Source organism: Spermophilus citellus (genome assembly GCF_964194105.1).
Source record: "Spermophilus citellus genome assembly, chromosome: 19".
NCBI classification, from domain to species: Eukaryota; Metazoa; Chordata; class Mammalia; order Rodentia; family Sciuridae; genus Spermophilus; species Spermophilus citellus.
In genome coordinates this window covers 18,193,271-18,209,767 of record NC_138201.1, presented here as the reverse complement: position 1 = coordinate 18,209,767, position 16,497 = coordinate 18,193,271, and the positions used below count along the sequence as shown (strand labels likewise).

The window sequence follows — 16,497 nt, the reverse complement described above, 5'->3', positions numbered from 1 at the left end:
TGGGGACTCAGATGCAGGCCTGGCTGAGAGGAGGGGGACAAGACACTTCACAGAAAACAGGACAGCTGGCATCCACGTGCTCACCAGGGGAACGCTTCCCCCCACCTGCCAGCCCTCAAGATTGAGTTCCTAGTTACACATTTCAAAACAAGGAGCATCCTTCAGAACCACCCGTGTTCTAAAAACAGGGCCAAGTGCAGATGCACCTTGCTGAAAATACAATCTAAAGTTGCCATCAGACCCCCAAGATGGAGGCCTCCTCCAACAGACCAGGATGACCCTGCCCAGGGCAACTGCAAGGAACACCTCTTCCAGGTGCAGGAAGCCCCCAGCTTAAAGGGGCCTGAGTCTCAGAGAAGGCAACTCAGACAGGAATAGGGAATGCACTCCTCCCAGGTCCTTGTGCTCCAGAGCCACTGGCCACCACAGAGACATGAGTCTCTCTGAGCCCTCTGCAAGTGGCCTGATGGGACTGACTTCAACGGACGTGGGCAGAACAGGGCTTTCTTCCTCAGAGTCCTTGAGGACAGAAATGACTATTAATAAATGTTCCGCTGTTTGCTGAGCCCGTGACTTCGTGTCAGTCACCCTCCCTGCTCAGGCCTCAGCCTCTTCAGCTGTAAAAACAGGATAATGCCGACTACTTCATGAGATTACAGCAAGATTAAACGGGATCATGGGTAAGTGTCAGGAATGTGCAATCTGGGACCACAGCTTCCGCCTGCCCCCATTCCACAGTCTCAAGAAAAAAAAAATCAAAGGGTTGACAGCAACTGTGTAAGGTTTAAATGTTTATTTCACAAGTGGGAAATAATTATATAAGCAATCCAAAGAGAAGTCTGAGAAAATGGTCACCCTAGATAAGAAAGCATGAAGTATTACAGGAGATGTGATAAAGTCCTTATACGTGGTCATTACAAAGGCAACGATTAAGCCTTCCCCATCCAGGATACAAAAGTCAGCAAATAATTTCTTAAGAAAGGGAAAGCATCATTTATTCTTTTCTTAACATCAGACCTCTGCTCAATAATTTGAAAAATTTTGTGCATCTACAACTATTGTTTAATTAAATTTGATTGTCATCGAGTCAACATATATTATTTAAATTTAAATGCACAATAATGTTGGATGGTAAACAGGCATGTTTACTGTGCTAGGTAAAAAATGAAGCTGTGATAGTTCCTGCTCTCAAGTTCACAGGGAAAAACCAATCAATTATTGACCACGGAACAGACTGAAAGAGACCTGCCCTGGGGACAGCTGGGGCAGATGAGTGTCACCCACAGAGCTCTGTGCAAGGAGCCAGAGCTCACATTCTAGCTCAAGAACCTGTTTTTTGCCGAGTTCCTCTGTAAATATAGGGACAATATAAATATTGTCGGTTTGTCACACACTGCTGCTAGGAAAAGCACTCATGGCCCCTCCTTTCCACTGTGCAGCAGGTCTATGTGAGGGCAGGGACAAAGGGAACAGCACATCCCCATCCAGGGCTCACGGTGTGGGCAGGTGCAGCTAGATGCATGATCACCCCCCACCCCCAGCTCCTGTCCCTGTAAATAAACAATCTCTGGGTGGCAGTTTGTTTTGTCACGCATGTGTGCAATGAAATCATCGGTGCAGGCCTGGAGAGCACAGAATTACCCGTGATGCTCAGCGAAGTGCTGAAGCCAGGCCCTGCTTCAGAACCCCGGGGAACTGGCAATTCAGAGGGGCACCCAGTCAAAAATCCCTTAAAGGCTGGTCAAGCAATGTTAAAAGTACTGGAAATGCAGATGCTTCTAATGAGCTCAGGAAAAGGCAAGTACAGCCAGCACAATACAACGTGCATTTTTTTGTGTGCCTACAAAGCCTATTAAGAATTATAAAGCCAATTAAAGCATTAGCCCAGTGCAGCCCTAAGGGAGAACACAGTCCCTGGGTGCGGGCACACGTGCATCTGTCTGCAAGGAAAGATGGCCAAGTCAATCAAGGGTTATGAGCCCTACCGGAAAGCTACTGCAAATGTGGCAATCAGGTGAGCTGATTTACTGCAAATTTAACACCATAAGGTACACCAGAGCCCTGGCTTTACTGAGGCATCTACAACCCTGGGCAGGTCATGGAATCTCTCTGTACAAGTTCCTGCACCTCAAGAGAATGCATGTTTATACAGAGTGCTTCATTCAGAAAGCTACAGAGTTTTAAGTGAAAAGGTTAGAAAATCATAAATCATTGAAACATTCATTACTGTTTAGATTAAAAAAAAACACCCTAGGTTCCTCTGATAACCTGTTATGGATTTGCACACATCTCTAGACCTACTTAGCATTAAATTTTTATTTTTGGAAAAAGTGAACAAAGCAGTCCATGTCTACAAGGACTTACCATCCAAATGTTGTGTTACCTTAGGTACAACATTTACCCTTTTGGGTTCTCACCCACTTCCCTGATAAAATAGGAAAAATCTCCCTGCCAGAGAGGATTTCACTGGATTCTCTCCAGGCCCCTTCCAGTTCCATGGAGTGTGGGTCACCTCGATATTAGGAATACAGCTCTTGGGCTGGGGATGTGGCTCAAGCGGTGGTGCGCTCGCCTGGCATGCGCGGGGCGCTGGGTTCATCCTCAGCACCACATAAAAGCAAAATAAAGATTTGTGTCCACTGAAAAATAAATATTTAAAAAAGGGATACAGCTCTTTCCTGCACCTTGCAAGGTGACAACAGAGTGGAAAGGAAAACAGGTGTGTTGAAAACACCTCCTACCAAAGAGAAACATTTTAAGATAGAAATATTTTAAATAAAGTATTTTAGGATCATGGACAAAATCAAAGTAGGAATCACCCAGATAAAGTCGGCAGAGGTACTGTTTAAGAACAGTCATCTTAAAATGTGGATGTGTAACCGATGTGATTCTGCAATCTGCATTTGGGGTAAAATTGGGAGTTCATAACCCACTTGAATCTAATGTATGAAATATGATATGTCAAGAGCTTTGTAATGTTGTGAACAACCAATAATAATAAAAAAAAAGAACAGTCATCTTGGAGTATTTATTCCTAATTAAAAAAGGGAAGGAAATCGATCAGGACTTGCAGCCTGCAGAAGCATGGTGATCAAGGCAAGGGGAGACTGGACACTCGGGGACATGGGGGACAAGTGCCCGCGTCTTCCCAAGCCAGTCAAAGCTGTAACCTACAAGAGCAAAGCCCAAACCCAAGCCCCACGACCCGAGAGGCGGCAGATCGCGACATTTTCCCTGGGCAGCGTCGCCGCTGTGGTCAAAGCTGCTGGGCGCACACCATCCCCCTTTCCTGGGTCCCCATCGCGGAGGGAGGGGCGGGGCGCGGACTGCGCAGGCTCGGCCGCGAGGTTCGCTTTAAAAAAACAAGAAAAAAAAAACCCACGCAGGTGCGGGGCGTTGCCCACGAGGCCTGGCTCGGGCATCACGGGCGCGGCCCGGCACCTTTAAATCCCCCACAAAAGACGCCGGCACCGAGCGAGGCCCAGAGCGCCGCGTCCACTCGGGACGCCCCTCCCGCCGCCCGCCTCCGCGGACTCGGCCGCGCCACTCCCGGCCCCGCGGCTCCCACCCGGGCCGCCCGGCGAGCCCCGCGGGGCGCCCGGGGGCGGCGATGGCAGGGAGCGCGGTCCTCGCCCGGCCGCCTAACGGCGCGCGGCGGCCGCGGGCTCCTCCCTTGACCGGCCCGGGACCCCGGGCGGCCGCGCGGTCTGAGCGGCAGGCTCCCCGGCCGCCCGCCGCCGCCGAGCCCAGGAGGAGCCGCCGGGGCCCGCAGCTCGCGGGCCGGATGGACCGGGCGCCGGCCGCGGCGTTCCGGTGCGCGCGCGCGCCTCAGCCAATCGCGTGCTCGCCCGCCCCCCGCCGCCGCGGCGAGGCTGGCGCTGGGAAGAGGAAGAAGAACATTCGCCCTCCTCCTACCAGCGCGCGGGCGGCGGCGGCGGCGGCACCGGGGTCACGAACTCTGACCTTTCACTGACAAAAACAATAACAAACCCCCCCTTCCCCGCGACCCCGGCGGCGCCCTCGGGCCCGCCCCCGCTCCCACCGCGGCGTCTCGTCTCTCCCGCCTGCTGCCCCGCGAGCCCGCGGCCCCCGGGCTCCCGCCATCCGCCGACGCCGGGAGCCGGGCCTCCCCGCGCCCTGCCCTCCGCGCCGGGGGCCGCCCGCCGCAGACACGGGACCTGCTTCGAGGCCGCTTTGGCGCCCCATCCTGAGGTAAGATTGATAGGAGGGTCGGGGCGGGCTCGGGCCGGCGGCGGAGGGGGCGGGCCTGGCGCGCGGACATGGAGGCGCCGTGGCGGCTGCTGAACTCGACCCTTTTACCTTTGCCACGGGGCGGTGGCGGCGGCGGCGCCCGCCGCTTTGCATAGTGGGCCGGGCCGCTCCCCTCCCTTCCCCGCCCGCGGCCGAGCGGAGCGAGCGGGCTCCCCCTGACCGGCCCGGCCGGCGCGAGGGTGGGGGCGGAGGGGGAATGGCCGCGGCCCCGCCTCACAGTTGGCCCTCCGCCAGCGCCGCCATTTTGTTCCCGATGGAGACAGCTCCGGCTGGGCCGGGCTCCCCTCCTCCTCCTCTTCCTCCATCTCTCCTCCTCCTCCCTGCAGTCCCTCCTTCCCTCGCTCCCCGGCTCTTCGCCCCTCCGCTTCCCGCCTGCAGTTGGCGGTCGCCTAGGCCCAACCGCCGTTTTTATGAACGGGAGGGTGGAGGAAAAGGAGGGAGGCGGGTGCGGGCCGCGACCTCCTGAGTGACAGCGGGGTTGACCAATGGGTGCTCCGATAGGAGGGCCGGGGCCTGTGGCGCCGCCCCCCCGAGGCTCTGATGATTGGCTCTGGCGGGAGAGGGCGTTCCCCCGGGGGGCGCGGGCGCCCTGGCGGGGCGGGAGCAGAGGCCGGGGCGCGGCGTGAGGCCCGGGCGGCGGGGGCGGGGCCGGGGGCGGGGCGCCTGGGGGCGCGGCCGGGGCGGGGCCGGGAGCGCGGCGTCCCCGTGCCCGGAACGCGTCGCTCGCGGGTGGCGGGGAACAATAGTAGTAAAGGTGATGAAGCGTTTTGAGTCCACGGCGCGGCCTCGTGGGGACAGCGTTTCCGAACCCGGACACCTGTCGGGGCTCCTGCGCGGGCTTTGGGCCCTGCCCTGGGCGAATCCGCTGTCCCAGGCTCAGTTTGGTGGTCGGTCCAGTGGGGAGAATGGGCGCGCTTGACCGGCCGGACCCCACCGCCCTTCCCAGGTTGGTTTGCGGGGCTCGAGGGCTGCAGAGTGGCCGTGTTGTCCCCAGCCGCCCGGAGTGGGGCGCGTGGGGCTGGGGAGGCGAGTGCGGGGCGCCGGGCTCCGCGGGCTCGGGATAGCGGGCAGCGAAGTTCTGGGCGCCACCCGCAGGACCGCCGGTCGGGCGGGAGGACAGTTAGACGGAAACACCCCAGAGGGGACACGGAGGAGGAGCCGGAGGCCCGGGACACCGGCTCAGCTTGCACCGTGAGGGTGCCGGCTTCCCCGGTGGGTCGCCAGCCACAGGAGCTGGGGGACATCGGAGGCCGGCCAGGCCTGGCTGGAAGGTGCTTGGAGATAGGTCGTTGTCCTGTTCTTCCCCTCTATCCCAGGCCAGAGGCTGCGACTGTCGCCGGGTAATGCAGAACATCTGCAGTTTGACAATAAGAGAGGGAAAGTGCGGTCTTGAGGTTAGTTGCTAGTGAGTCCCTGCCGTGAAGGGACAGCCTCAGGAAGTCACTTTACCTCGGGTTCACATCCTTCGCCAACCCCTTCTGTCTACCTTCAGTTGGGCAGATATTTGCTGAGCCCCACTCATTCCCCAGGCGGGGCCGGGGGGGGGGGGGGGATACAGAGGTAGCTAAGACCATCCTCAAGTTAACATCCCGGGTATGAACTGCCACGTCTCTGACACACTCGCTATGTGTAGGTAGGGAGGCAAAGTCCGTTTTGGGCAAATCTAAGTGTTGGGGCTGACGGCTCAACACTTACTAGCAGTGTGGTTGTGCCTAGAGGTTACTTTTGAGCCTCAGTATCCTCGTCTGAACAATAAGAAGACATTCTGTCTGGAATTGAGGATTAAATGAGTTAATGTAAGTGGAGAGCTTAGAAAAGTGCCTGGAACATAGTTAAAAACTCAGTTAAAAAGTTGGAGGTGGTTGTCACAAAGCTGTGGTTGACTTTATAGACCTTGGACTAGTTAAGGGATATCAGCAATGAAATTTATAGGTGGTGTGGTGTAGGAGCAGACGCACTGGTCAGAACACTGAGATTGAATGCTTTTGTTCAGCTAGGTGTGGCATCAAGTTCAAGTTTATATTGAAAACAAAGTGTGGAGTGTAATAGTGCTAATAAAATTATAGAGTACTTCCCAGGACTCTTCGGAACCTAGCCTGGTTCCCGCCCCACTAGAACCCATGTAACATAGTCCTTCCTCTATTCCTGTGCTCCAGACACCCTGGCCTACCCTCAGCTTCCTGGACAGGGTGGCTGACCTTCTGCCCTACCCTCTGACCTGCAGGGCCTTCACCATGAAATACTCAGAAGCCTGCCCCCCTGGTTCTTTCCTGGACTCCTAGTCTTGCAGATCTCTGCTTAAGCAGAAAAGCCTCCCCTACAGGGAAGTCCTCCCGGATTGCCACTGCCAGTCTAGATCAGATCTTTTCTTTATATTGTGTCCCTTTCTTTGTAGCCTCTATCTCACTTTGTCATTACACACTCCATTATGTGATTGTTTAATGTCTTCTTAGGTTTAATGCCTTCTGACCACACTCTAAGCTTTGAGAGGAGGAGTACCTGAAGGAGTCACCTTTAGCTATCCAGCACTTAGGAGAATCCCTGGCACATTTGTTGAGTGAATGAATTGTCAATTTATGATGTCACCAATAACTAAGCTGCTGCCTGTTAATGGGTACCTTTTACCTTTTTATGTGCTATTTCAATTAGCACTCCCAGCAATAAAATGTCTCTCCGGGTATTTGGATGCATTTAAGAAGTGGTCCTTGACTGATAGGCCTCCACCCAGAGATGTCATTACAGATCAGATGACCCATTCAAATCCTTTTTCCCTATTTGTTGATTTATTTTTATTTTTTAATGTTGGAAACAGTTTATTAATTGAATTATAAGTTTAATTACATGAGAATTAGTAAATTCATATGTGAACAAATAGCCCATATATAATTGTGTCATTTAATTCATTTGAAGAAGCAAAGCACCAAGCTAATATGATTTTCTTGGAGTAAAAAATTTCAGTCGGTTTTTTTCTTTATCACAGCAGGGAACAAACTTTTAGTAGTTTTACAGAGTTGGAGTTGAAAGTCTGTGTAGCTTAATTATAAATATTTATTTTTCCAAAAGTAAATTGATTTCATGCAATAAAATTATTGAAAATCGCCTTTTAATTGGCTACCCAAGGTTAAAAGTTGCAGAATGTATGTTAAGCTTCTACCAGAAAGTCTGGTAAATAGAACATTTGTATTGTATTTTCTTATTTTACATAACATATAAATTTAAAATAATATTTTTTTTAACCAAAAACATCCATAGTTTTGTATGTTTCTTTTACATCCTGTTCAAGGAATTTTGATTGTCATTTGTTCAACACTGGATTCCTTGAACTAATTACTCAGGGTAACCAAAGAACTGATGGTTTAATTAAAAATATTGTTTTATACCATTAAGTTTCATTCTTTCTTTTTGTGGTTTTGGTACTGGAGATGGAACCCAGGGGACTTTACCACTGAGTCCTTTTTATTTTTTGTTTTGGGACAGGGTCTCAGTTGCTGAGTCTGGCCTTGAACTTGCATCCTCCTGCCTCAGCCTCCTGACTCTCTGGGAATACAGGCTTGTGCCACTGCACCCAGCTTAAATTATGTATTTATTGCTTTCAGTAGTTGTGTTCATGATGAAGTTGATGATTTCTTAATCATGTCTTTATAGAAACAAAGAAAACCCCTACCTGCAACGACCTCCTCTGGGAAGTTGTGTGTGTGTGTGTGTACATACATATATATATTTTTTTGTTGTTTTTAGGACAGGGTCTCACTGTGCTACCTGGCTGGCCTTGCCATCTTGGGCTTCAGTGATTCTCCTGCCTCAGTCTCCCAGGTAGCTGGGACTTCAGAGTGGGCCACTGGGCACTAGCTGAAGGGTTTAGAACGTGACAGTGTGGTCCAGGGAGGCCAGGAAGACCTGGGTGGGGAACAGCGCCCACTGAAGAGGAGGGCATGGGCCGAGGGGATGGAAGCCTAGGTCGGGGCCTTGGCATGGGACGTTTGTTAAAAGGAGGTGAAAGCAGATTGAGGCCTGGATCTGGGAGCCTGGGAGTATAGCGGGGTGATATGAAGGCAGCAGGTTGGTTCAGACCTCAGCTGTCCTCCTCCCAGACTCTTGGAAGCCTGTATTGATACAAGCCAGCCTTGGGGGCAGAGCATGCTTTTTTTTTTTTTTTTTTAAAGAGGTAATAACAAGTGCTTCCTGCTAATATGAGGCCTAAAGCCCTTTAACAGGAGGGTAAAACGTTTTATTCCATTGTTACTGACAACAATCCCAAGGATTGTAACTTTAGAAATACTAATGTGTAAAACAGAATTTTGTTCAAAGATTTTCAGGTGTACAAGAGGACACCATTTTCTGGAAAACAGGACAGCTGCTGGAGAGAGGAGGAGCGAGGCTGATGGGATGAGACTCAAACTTGAGGGCTGGGTGGTTTTCACATGAGTGCTGATGGATCTGTGCAGGAGACCTTGAGTTTCCTACTAGCAGCTCACACACGCCCCTTAAGAACACCCAGCAGCTGCCTGTGTGGGGCCCGCAGCTCTCTAAGAGCTGAGACTGGACGGCCCTGGAACTCCAGGGGACTGCTCTTGTTGCCTTTCCCCCGTGGCTCTCCCATTGCTTCTGCAACAACACCTTTTTTTTTTTTTTTTTTTTTTTATTTAAACCAGGTTGATGAGGTGAATACCTTGGAATTATTGAAAAAAGTCACCTTTTAATTGCTTTACCAAGGAGATGTCAAAGTATGTCAGTCTTCATCTCAAAAGGCTGGTAATTAGAATGTTTGTTGATTTACTTAGTACAGGATTTTTAAGAGATTAAAAATTTATGATGTATGTTTCTTTTCTGAAGATGTGCAGGACAGTTTTTAAAAGTAAAAGACTTGGGGTGAAGTTGGTAGAGCACGTGCTTGACACATGGGAGGCCCTGGGTTCAGTCCCCAGCACCCAAACCAAAACAAAGGGTGAAAATGAGAAAAACTGTAAATGCACAGAGGATGGCGGGACATCACAAGGCATGGATGAGAATGTTCACAGGAATGGATGAGAATGTTCACAGAGCTCCATGCTAGGAACAATCAAAATGTCTAACAGTTGTAGATGAAAAGATCGTGGCGTAGTCACACGTACCGGAATACTATATAGTAATGAAAATGGATTAACCACTCATGGTTATCACACAAATCACCTTGAGCAAAAAAAAAAAGGCAGATATATATTATATACAGCTCAAAAACCAAGCAAAATGAACCCATGGAAATTAGAAGTCAGGAGGAGAAAGATGTTAATGCTAGTGGACCTGGGGTATACCCAGGACATCTGGGTGCTGGTAATGTTTTCTGACCTGAGTGTGTTTACACGTGTGTTCAGTTGGTGGACACTGATCAGACTGTTAATAATTTGTGGGCTTCGTATTTGCATGTCGCAGTGATTACCAGACAGGCAAGGTTTTATTCAAGTGCCTGATAAACTGTCAGGGTACAACCGGAGTGGAGCTGGGTCTGAAATTTCTGTCAGCAGTCCTGAAGCCTAAGTCACATATTTAGGAATCAGCAGTTGTGTAAATCAGTTTTTAAATGACGTACCTTTACTTCATTCTCTTAGATAATTAACTGGCTGCCTGTCACTTTTATTTTGCATTTCCTCCTTGATTTTCTCTTTCAGGAAAATTATTTTGAAGAGCACTGTGATCGAGGGGGATTTTTGTGATTCTTAAGAGTCGGAGGTATGAGTTGGACTCCTCCCCTCCTGCTTTGCTAGCTGGATGGCTTTATTTTTTATTTTTTCTTAATGTTTATTTTTTAGTTTTAGGTGCACACAATCTTTATTTTGATGTGGTGCTGAGGATCGAACCCAGTGCCTTGTGCATGCTAGGTGAGCGCCCCACCTCAGCCCCACCCTAGATGACTTTAAATCAATTGGTTCGTGAGGCTTAGTTTCCATCTGGTAGGTGGGACTAATAAAGCCTCCTCCCAAGGCCGGCCACAGGGTAAATCATGCCTGGTTTCCCACAAAGCCACAAGGTCCTCCCTGCTCTCCCTCCCTCCATCCAGCCCTGACTCTCACGGAGAGAAGTGAAGAGTCCGTGTTACGCTTGCTCTTGGCTCTGGGTAGGCTAAGAAGGAATCCTCCAGTGTACAGTGACTTACTGTAGAAGTCTCCACGCAGACAACTGTAAAACTGTCCTGGTAGCAGAGGACTCCTCTAACCTGCCATTCCCTCCTTACCCCACCGCTGCCTCAGCACCCACTGACCAATGTCCCCTGGAGGGGCACAATGGGTAAGAATGCCCGTGACCCAAAGGCCAAGTCATCTTTGAGTCTAAAAGTAACAGTTTTAATGACAGGATGTGGTACTTGAACTTGAACTCAGAGGCATCCCCATGAGCAATTTTTTTTTCTGTTGATGAATATTTGTATTCTGTTAACCTGCCACTTGATTTTTATTTCCTATTTCAAGTTTTGATCTATGATTTCGAGTCTGGGATTATGTATTTCTCATTTTGTTCCTGTCTATCCAAGTTGGTCAATTTTTATTGTCTCACAAAGACTTCTGACAATTACAGTGTAATTAAATTATACTGAATACTTAACACCTATTGAGAGATTCCATATCTAGTATTCTGTGAATAGTTATTGGGTATTGATTTACTTTAAAATATTTGTGAAGCTGGAGATGGGTGGCAGGGATGGCTGTATCACAGTGTGAATATGCTTAATGCCACTGAATTGTAAACACAGCCCAGCCCAGTGGCACACACCTGTAATCCCTGGGGGCTCCGGAGGCTGAGGCAAGAGGATTATAAATTGGAGGCCAGCCTCAGCAACTTAGCAAGGCCCTAAGCAACTTACTGAGACCCTGTCTCTAAATAAAATAGAAAAAGGGTTGGGGACGGAGCTCAGGGATTAAGCACCCCTGAGTTCAATCCCTGGGACCAAAAACAAATATAAAAAATCCGAGATTTTTGTCCTAATTCAGCGTTTTTTATTTTTGCTCAGTTGCACAGCTTAACAGTGAACTACAAATGCCCTTGGTGTTTCCATATAATACACGTATAATTAAATTTCACGTGGATCTTATGCTAAAATGAGGCGCCTGGTCCTAATTATAATACACATTTTACAGTTTGGGCTACTGCCTTTTTTTTTTTTCTTTCCTTTAGAAAGTAAAAGTGGTGCTGTCCGCTGTGCATTGCATGTTTTGGCTTTGTGCCTGAGCCTCCGAGTCCAGGACACTTGTTTAGAGGAGAGAATTCCCAGACAGTGTGCTTTCTGAATGCTGTGTGACCAGGGGCTGAACGCAGTCCATAAATAGGGACATTTCAGTCAGTTGATTGTGAGGTCAAGACGGCTCATGCATTTATCAATGAAGACAAGGGACTTTATTAATTGGGACACTGTGACTCCTGGCCCTGCCCGGGGACAGCACAGCTGGGCTGTCCTGGCCACTGAGTGGACATTCAGGTGTCCCCAGCGGGAGCCCAGGTGTCACTGCATTGAGGTCTGGCGCCCTCCTCTACCAAGCCTGCAGGGTTTCCTGGGCTGTCCTTGTGAGCCTGGAAGGGGTCATTCTGGTCACAGTGTTCCGCCATCATTCTGTGGCCCTTGTTACAGGTTTGGTGTTGGTTTGTGTTGCAGTACTGGGAGTGACTTCTAGGCAGGTGCTCTGCCACTGCGTCACCCTAGCCCTTGACTTTGTTTTGTGTTCTGTGTCCGGGTGTCATTCTTGTGCTACCCAGAGAAACTCATTAGTTCAAGTTAAGCTTAAGAACCTCCTTCATGTTGAGCCTTGGCGGATGCCCTTGCTTCCTAATCAGCCTCCTGTTTTTCTTTGCTGGGTGCAGGCATCTGCATATACAGACACGGGTTCTTTGGCTGAACTACTGATTCTCCATTGTAACAGCATCTGCCTCTCTGCCACTCCCCTCTCAAGTCATTCCTCAGCAGGAGGCCTGCTGCTGCTCAGACCACCATCCTTCCTCACAACTACCTGCCAGGTGTGAATGAGCTGCCCCTCTGCTTTTCCACCCTTCCTTCAGTGCTGGTCTAGCCCTCTCTCCTAGCAGTGTGTCACTGGCTCCCAGGGGCAGAGGGAGATGCTTCTTCCTTGAGACTGTTAGCCTTGCAGAGATGTTCTTGGTACCCTTAAGTTCATCACGGATGAGGACTCCTTGTTCTTTTGCTGTTCTTGCTGCTGCTCAGCAGTCGGTCATTGCTAGTTAATAGCTGTTTCTTAGTAAGGATTGCTGAAGGTAGTTGGACTTAGTTTAAAACTGTTGGAGGAAGATTTTTTTGGATCAATTTTTAACCTAAGATACTAAATCTTTTTTGGAAACTAGTTGGGTTCTTTTCTAGGAACATTATTGTGTGTGGATGTGATCTTTGAAGATTAGGGAGCTGAACAGGTAACTGCTAACCTGTAAGTCTATGATGCCTATCATGCTCTTTTTGGGGGGTTGGGAACCCAGGGGCACTTTACCACTGAGCTAAATCCCCAGTCCTCTTTATTTTTATTTTAAGTCACGGTCTTGCTGAGTTGCTGAGGCTAGCCTCAAATTTATGATCCTCCTAACTTAGCCTCCAAGTTGCTGAAATTACAGGTGTGTACCATGGGGATGTAGCTCAGGGGTAAAGCACCCTTGGGTTCAATTCCCAGTACAAAATTAAATAAATAAATAATGCCATGTATATAGTTACCTCTTAGCAAGTACTATTTGTCATCAAGCTAATTTTGCATAGATCCACAAGCCAAGAGGTTGTCTCTAAAAGCTTTATTTCTGCAATGGTGGCATCAAAATAATAGGGCTTTCCCCCCCAGATGTCAATTATAAAATTATGCTGTTCTAACGTTGTAATATAGACACAACCCACTGTTCCTTGGAAGCATCCCCTTTCCCAAGGTCTCTGTGGCCACTGTTGTAGTGAAGAAGCTCTTGGAGGGAGAGGCTTCTCCCCAAACATTTTTCTGAATGGGCTTGGATTAAACATCCTTCCTCTTTCTAATATCACTTAAGTGTTTCATTTTACTACTTAAGTTGTGATATCGTAGAAAAAGAAACATCTGTAGGTGAGATAGAATTTATGGCATTTTAAAAAGTAATGAAATGGGCCTAGTTCAGTGGTGACTGCTGTGATCCCTAGCAGCTTGGGAGGCTAAGGCAGGAGGATCACAAGTCCAAAGATAGCCTCAGTCATTTATCAAGACCCTGTTTCCAAAATAAAAAGGGCTGGGGATGTGGCTTAGTGGTGAAGTGCCCCCTGGGTTCAATCCCTGGTACCAAAAAAAAAAAAAAAAAAAGTAATGAAAAGGAAAATATTGTATTGAAACCATCTCTTACATCTGCTCTGATTGGATTTAAGTCTTTATGTTGAAGGCCTTAGCTTCTCTTTTAATTTCTCTTTTTGTGTCTGTTTTTCTAATAGGTGCACATTCCTCCTTGTTCATTTTTTAAGCACCTCTAAAGCTTATGTTGATGATGGTCATGGCTGTTTCAGAGGCAGAAACCCAACTCTGAAATCAGAAATTGTCAGAGTTCAAGTGTATAAGAAAAGTTGGCTCCATTCAAGTGTATAAAGAAAGGCATTTGAGATGGCCCAGGAAGTTGGCGGGGGACATTTGTCCTTCCAGAGATAAGATGTATTATAAAGTTGCTGTAATAAGATAATGGTGGTGACAAAGATAAGTGGAACAATAGTAAAATAAAGTTGAGAACCTTGGATTATGTCCACATACGGAGGGACATCTGATTTGTGTCAGATAGGAAAATAATATTGTTCAGTACATGGCGCTGGAGAAATGATTATCTATTAAAAATTAGAGTCTTACTCATTAAACTTGAGGATCAATTTGCAGATGGATCAGGAATTTTAAATGTCAGAGCAAGAATTCTTCAACATTTATATATAAGAAAACATGCAACAGTACAGTAGGACAGAATTTTCTTAACCATAAAAGTATAAGCTATACAAGAAAATGCTGGTAAATTCAGCATTATCATTATCTTTTTTTATTTTTTGTAGATGAACACATTATTTATTTTTATGTGGTGCTGAGGATTGAACCCAGGGCCTCACACATGCTAGGCGAGTGCTCTACTTCTGAGCCTCAGCCCCAGCCCAACATCATTATTATCTTTAGGTTTATCAGAGGACAGCTTAAAGGACTGGGGACTTATCTCAGTGGTAGGGGACTTTCCTAGCATATGTGAGGCCCTGGGTTCCATCCCTAGCTCCTGGACAGGGTTATAGGGAAAGACACCTTAAAGAACATAAGTAGATGAGCCAAGGGGGAAAATATCTGTAAATTTTATAATCAATAAATATCGAGGTGTGGGGGCACATGTAATCCCAGCAACTCGGGAGGCTGAGGCAGGAGGATCACAAGTTTGAAGCCATCCTTAGCAATTTAGAGAGACCCAGGCTCAAAAAAGAACTGGAAATAATAGCTCAGTGGTAAAGCAGCCTGAGTTAGTTCCCAGTACCCAAATACAACTACTACTGATGATCACAATAGTGAGTATTCAGAATACTTAACCCTTTCTAAGTTAAACAGGCTTCCTACTACTTTTCTGTAGCCTAATATCTACAGTCCCTGGCTTTTAGAATTATCTGGGGGCTCCAAACCCTATCTGAAGTTAATTGGTCCTGCAAATTTAAAATGTGCCATAAAGGTTTCTGAGTTACTAAGGCTCCATGATATTGGGCAGTCATCTGTAAAATTGACTTCAACATCAAGCCACTTCTTTTAGGGAAACCTAACGGAAAGATGTGTGTTTCTCTAGAATTGTTGTTTCCATAATCTTGACTATTTCCCTCAGAATGTTGAAATACGCAAGTCCACATACTTCTTACATCAAAGTACAATTAGAAACAATGCTAGCATCTAACAAGTGATAGTCACCAGCTGCAGCTCCGTGTGTGGTGTCCTTGCTGTGTGGCCTCTCTGGCCGGCTGTGGGTTTTCTTATTTTAACACCATTCAGGTTTCTGGTACATGGGAAGGGGTGCTATTTCCCTCCTTCTGTATTAGTTGGAAACAAATTGTAGCAATGAAAAAACATTTAATGTGTTTCCCTGTGTTTTGTTTTTTCCTTCTAAAAACAAACTTTAAAAAAAAATGAGCTCCTTATTAAAAGAGTAAATAGACTGGGGCTATAGCTTGCTGGGAGAATGCAGGAGCCCTGGATGCAGTCCCCAGAAAGAAAGGAAAGATGGAGAGGGCGGGAGGGGAGAAGGGAAGGGTGGAAGGAAACTCCGGAGGAAAAGAATGAACACCAGACCCCACCCACCCCCCAGCTTCCCACCTGACCCCGAAGTAGAGCTGAATCTGCTGGTGGTGGCCTGGTGTCGCAGCTCTTACAGGGTTCTGACGAAACCCTGAAGGCCAGAGCCAGATCTTTTGATACTTGTTGGTCACAGTTTCATGCTCTCATTTCTCTCTCTCCATTTTGGAGATAAAATAATCGGACGGAGAGTTATGATAGAAGTGGCTAAAAGTGAGTAGGACGATACCGAGAGGTGCCAGCGAGCTAAACAGCGTCACAGAGGCCCACACTCTTAGCCCTGCAGGTGGGAGCTGCAGGAAAGTGCTTTTGTAAAGTCACGTGTTCTGGGGGCCCAGTCTGTGACTGTGGAAGAGCATCTGTGTACACTGCACGCGTGGTGATGCCATGTAGTTTTCATGTGCGAATCCTGGGAATAAATCCACAGAGCTTTGTTCTCCTATTAAGCAAGAGACCTGTGCAGTCCCTAGCGAATTCTCCAGGAATGAAGTCTAGTGGGATTCCCTTGGTCCAGGATTTTCTGTGGTAGAGTTGTTGGAAAGTGCTGGGGGAACAGGGGACTGCTCCTGAGCAGAAGGGACCAGGAGTCTACTTCATAAGCAGTGACCCTGACCCAGGCTGACACGGTTTTTGATCATCAAATGATTTTCTTCAGTTTTTACAGATGGTGGTATCAGATCTTTTTTCTTGTTGTATTGGTCCCAGGGGTGTTTGACCACTGAGCCACACCCCAGCCCTTTTTATTTTTTATATTGAGACGGGGTCTCATCAAGTTGCTGAGGCTGGCCTTGAACTTGAGATCCTCCTGCCTCAGTCCCAGTCTCTGGGATTACAGTTGTGTGCCACCACCACGCCCAGCTACATTTTATTCCTCTTAGCAGAGAGCTGAATTATCTGGTTCTCTCTTCATTGAGAACTTTTAAACTGTAAGTTAGTAAGTTTATGGGTGCACGGTTCTCATCAG

At 48.1% G+C, this 16,497-nt stretch overlaps 1 protein-coding gene across 7 annotated transcripts in view; it reads left to right on the top strand.

The window, feature by feature from the left end:
• The first annotated feature begins 3,745 nt into the window (after positions 1-3,745).
• Positions 3,746-16,497, top strand: part of NR2C2 (nuclear receptor subfamily 2 group C member 2) — a 64,231-nt gene continuing 51,479 nt past the window's right edge. Inside the window, exon 1 of one of the 7 annotated variants that reach the window (XM_081276051.1) lies at positions 3,746-4,212. The gene's annotated coding sequence lies outside the window, so the exon portion shown is untranslated. Of the gene's footprint in view, positions 4,213-4,927; positions 5,219-16,497 lie in introns of those variants that run through there. The other 6 variants (XM_081276048.1, XM_081276046.1, XM_081276052.1 and 3 more) reach the window with 6 other exon arrangements.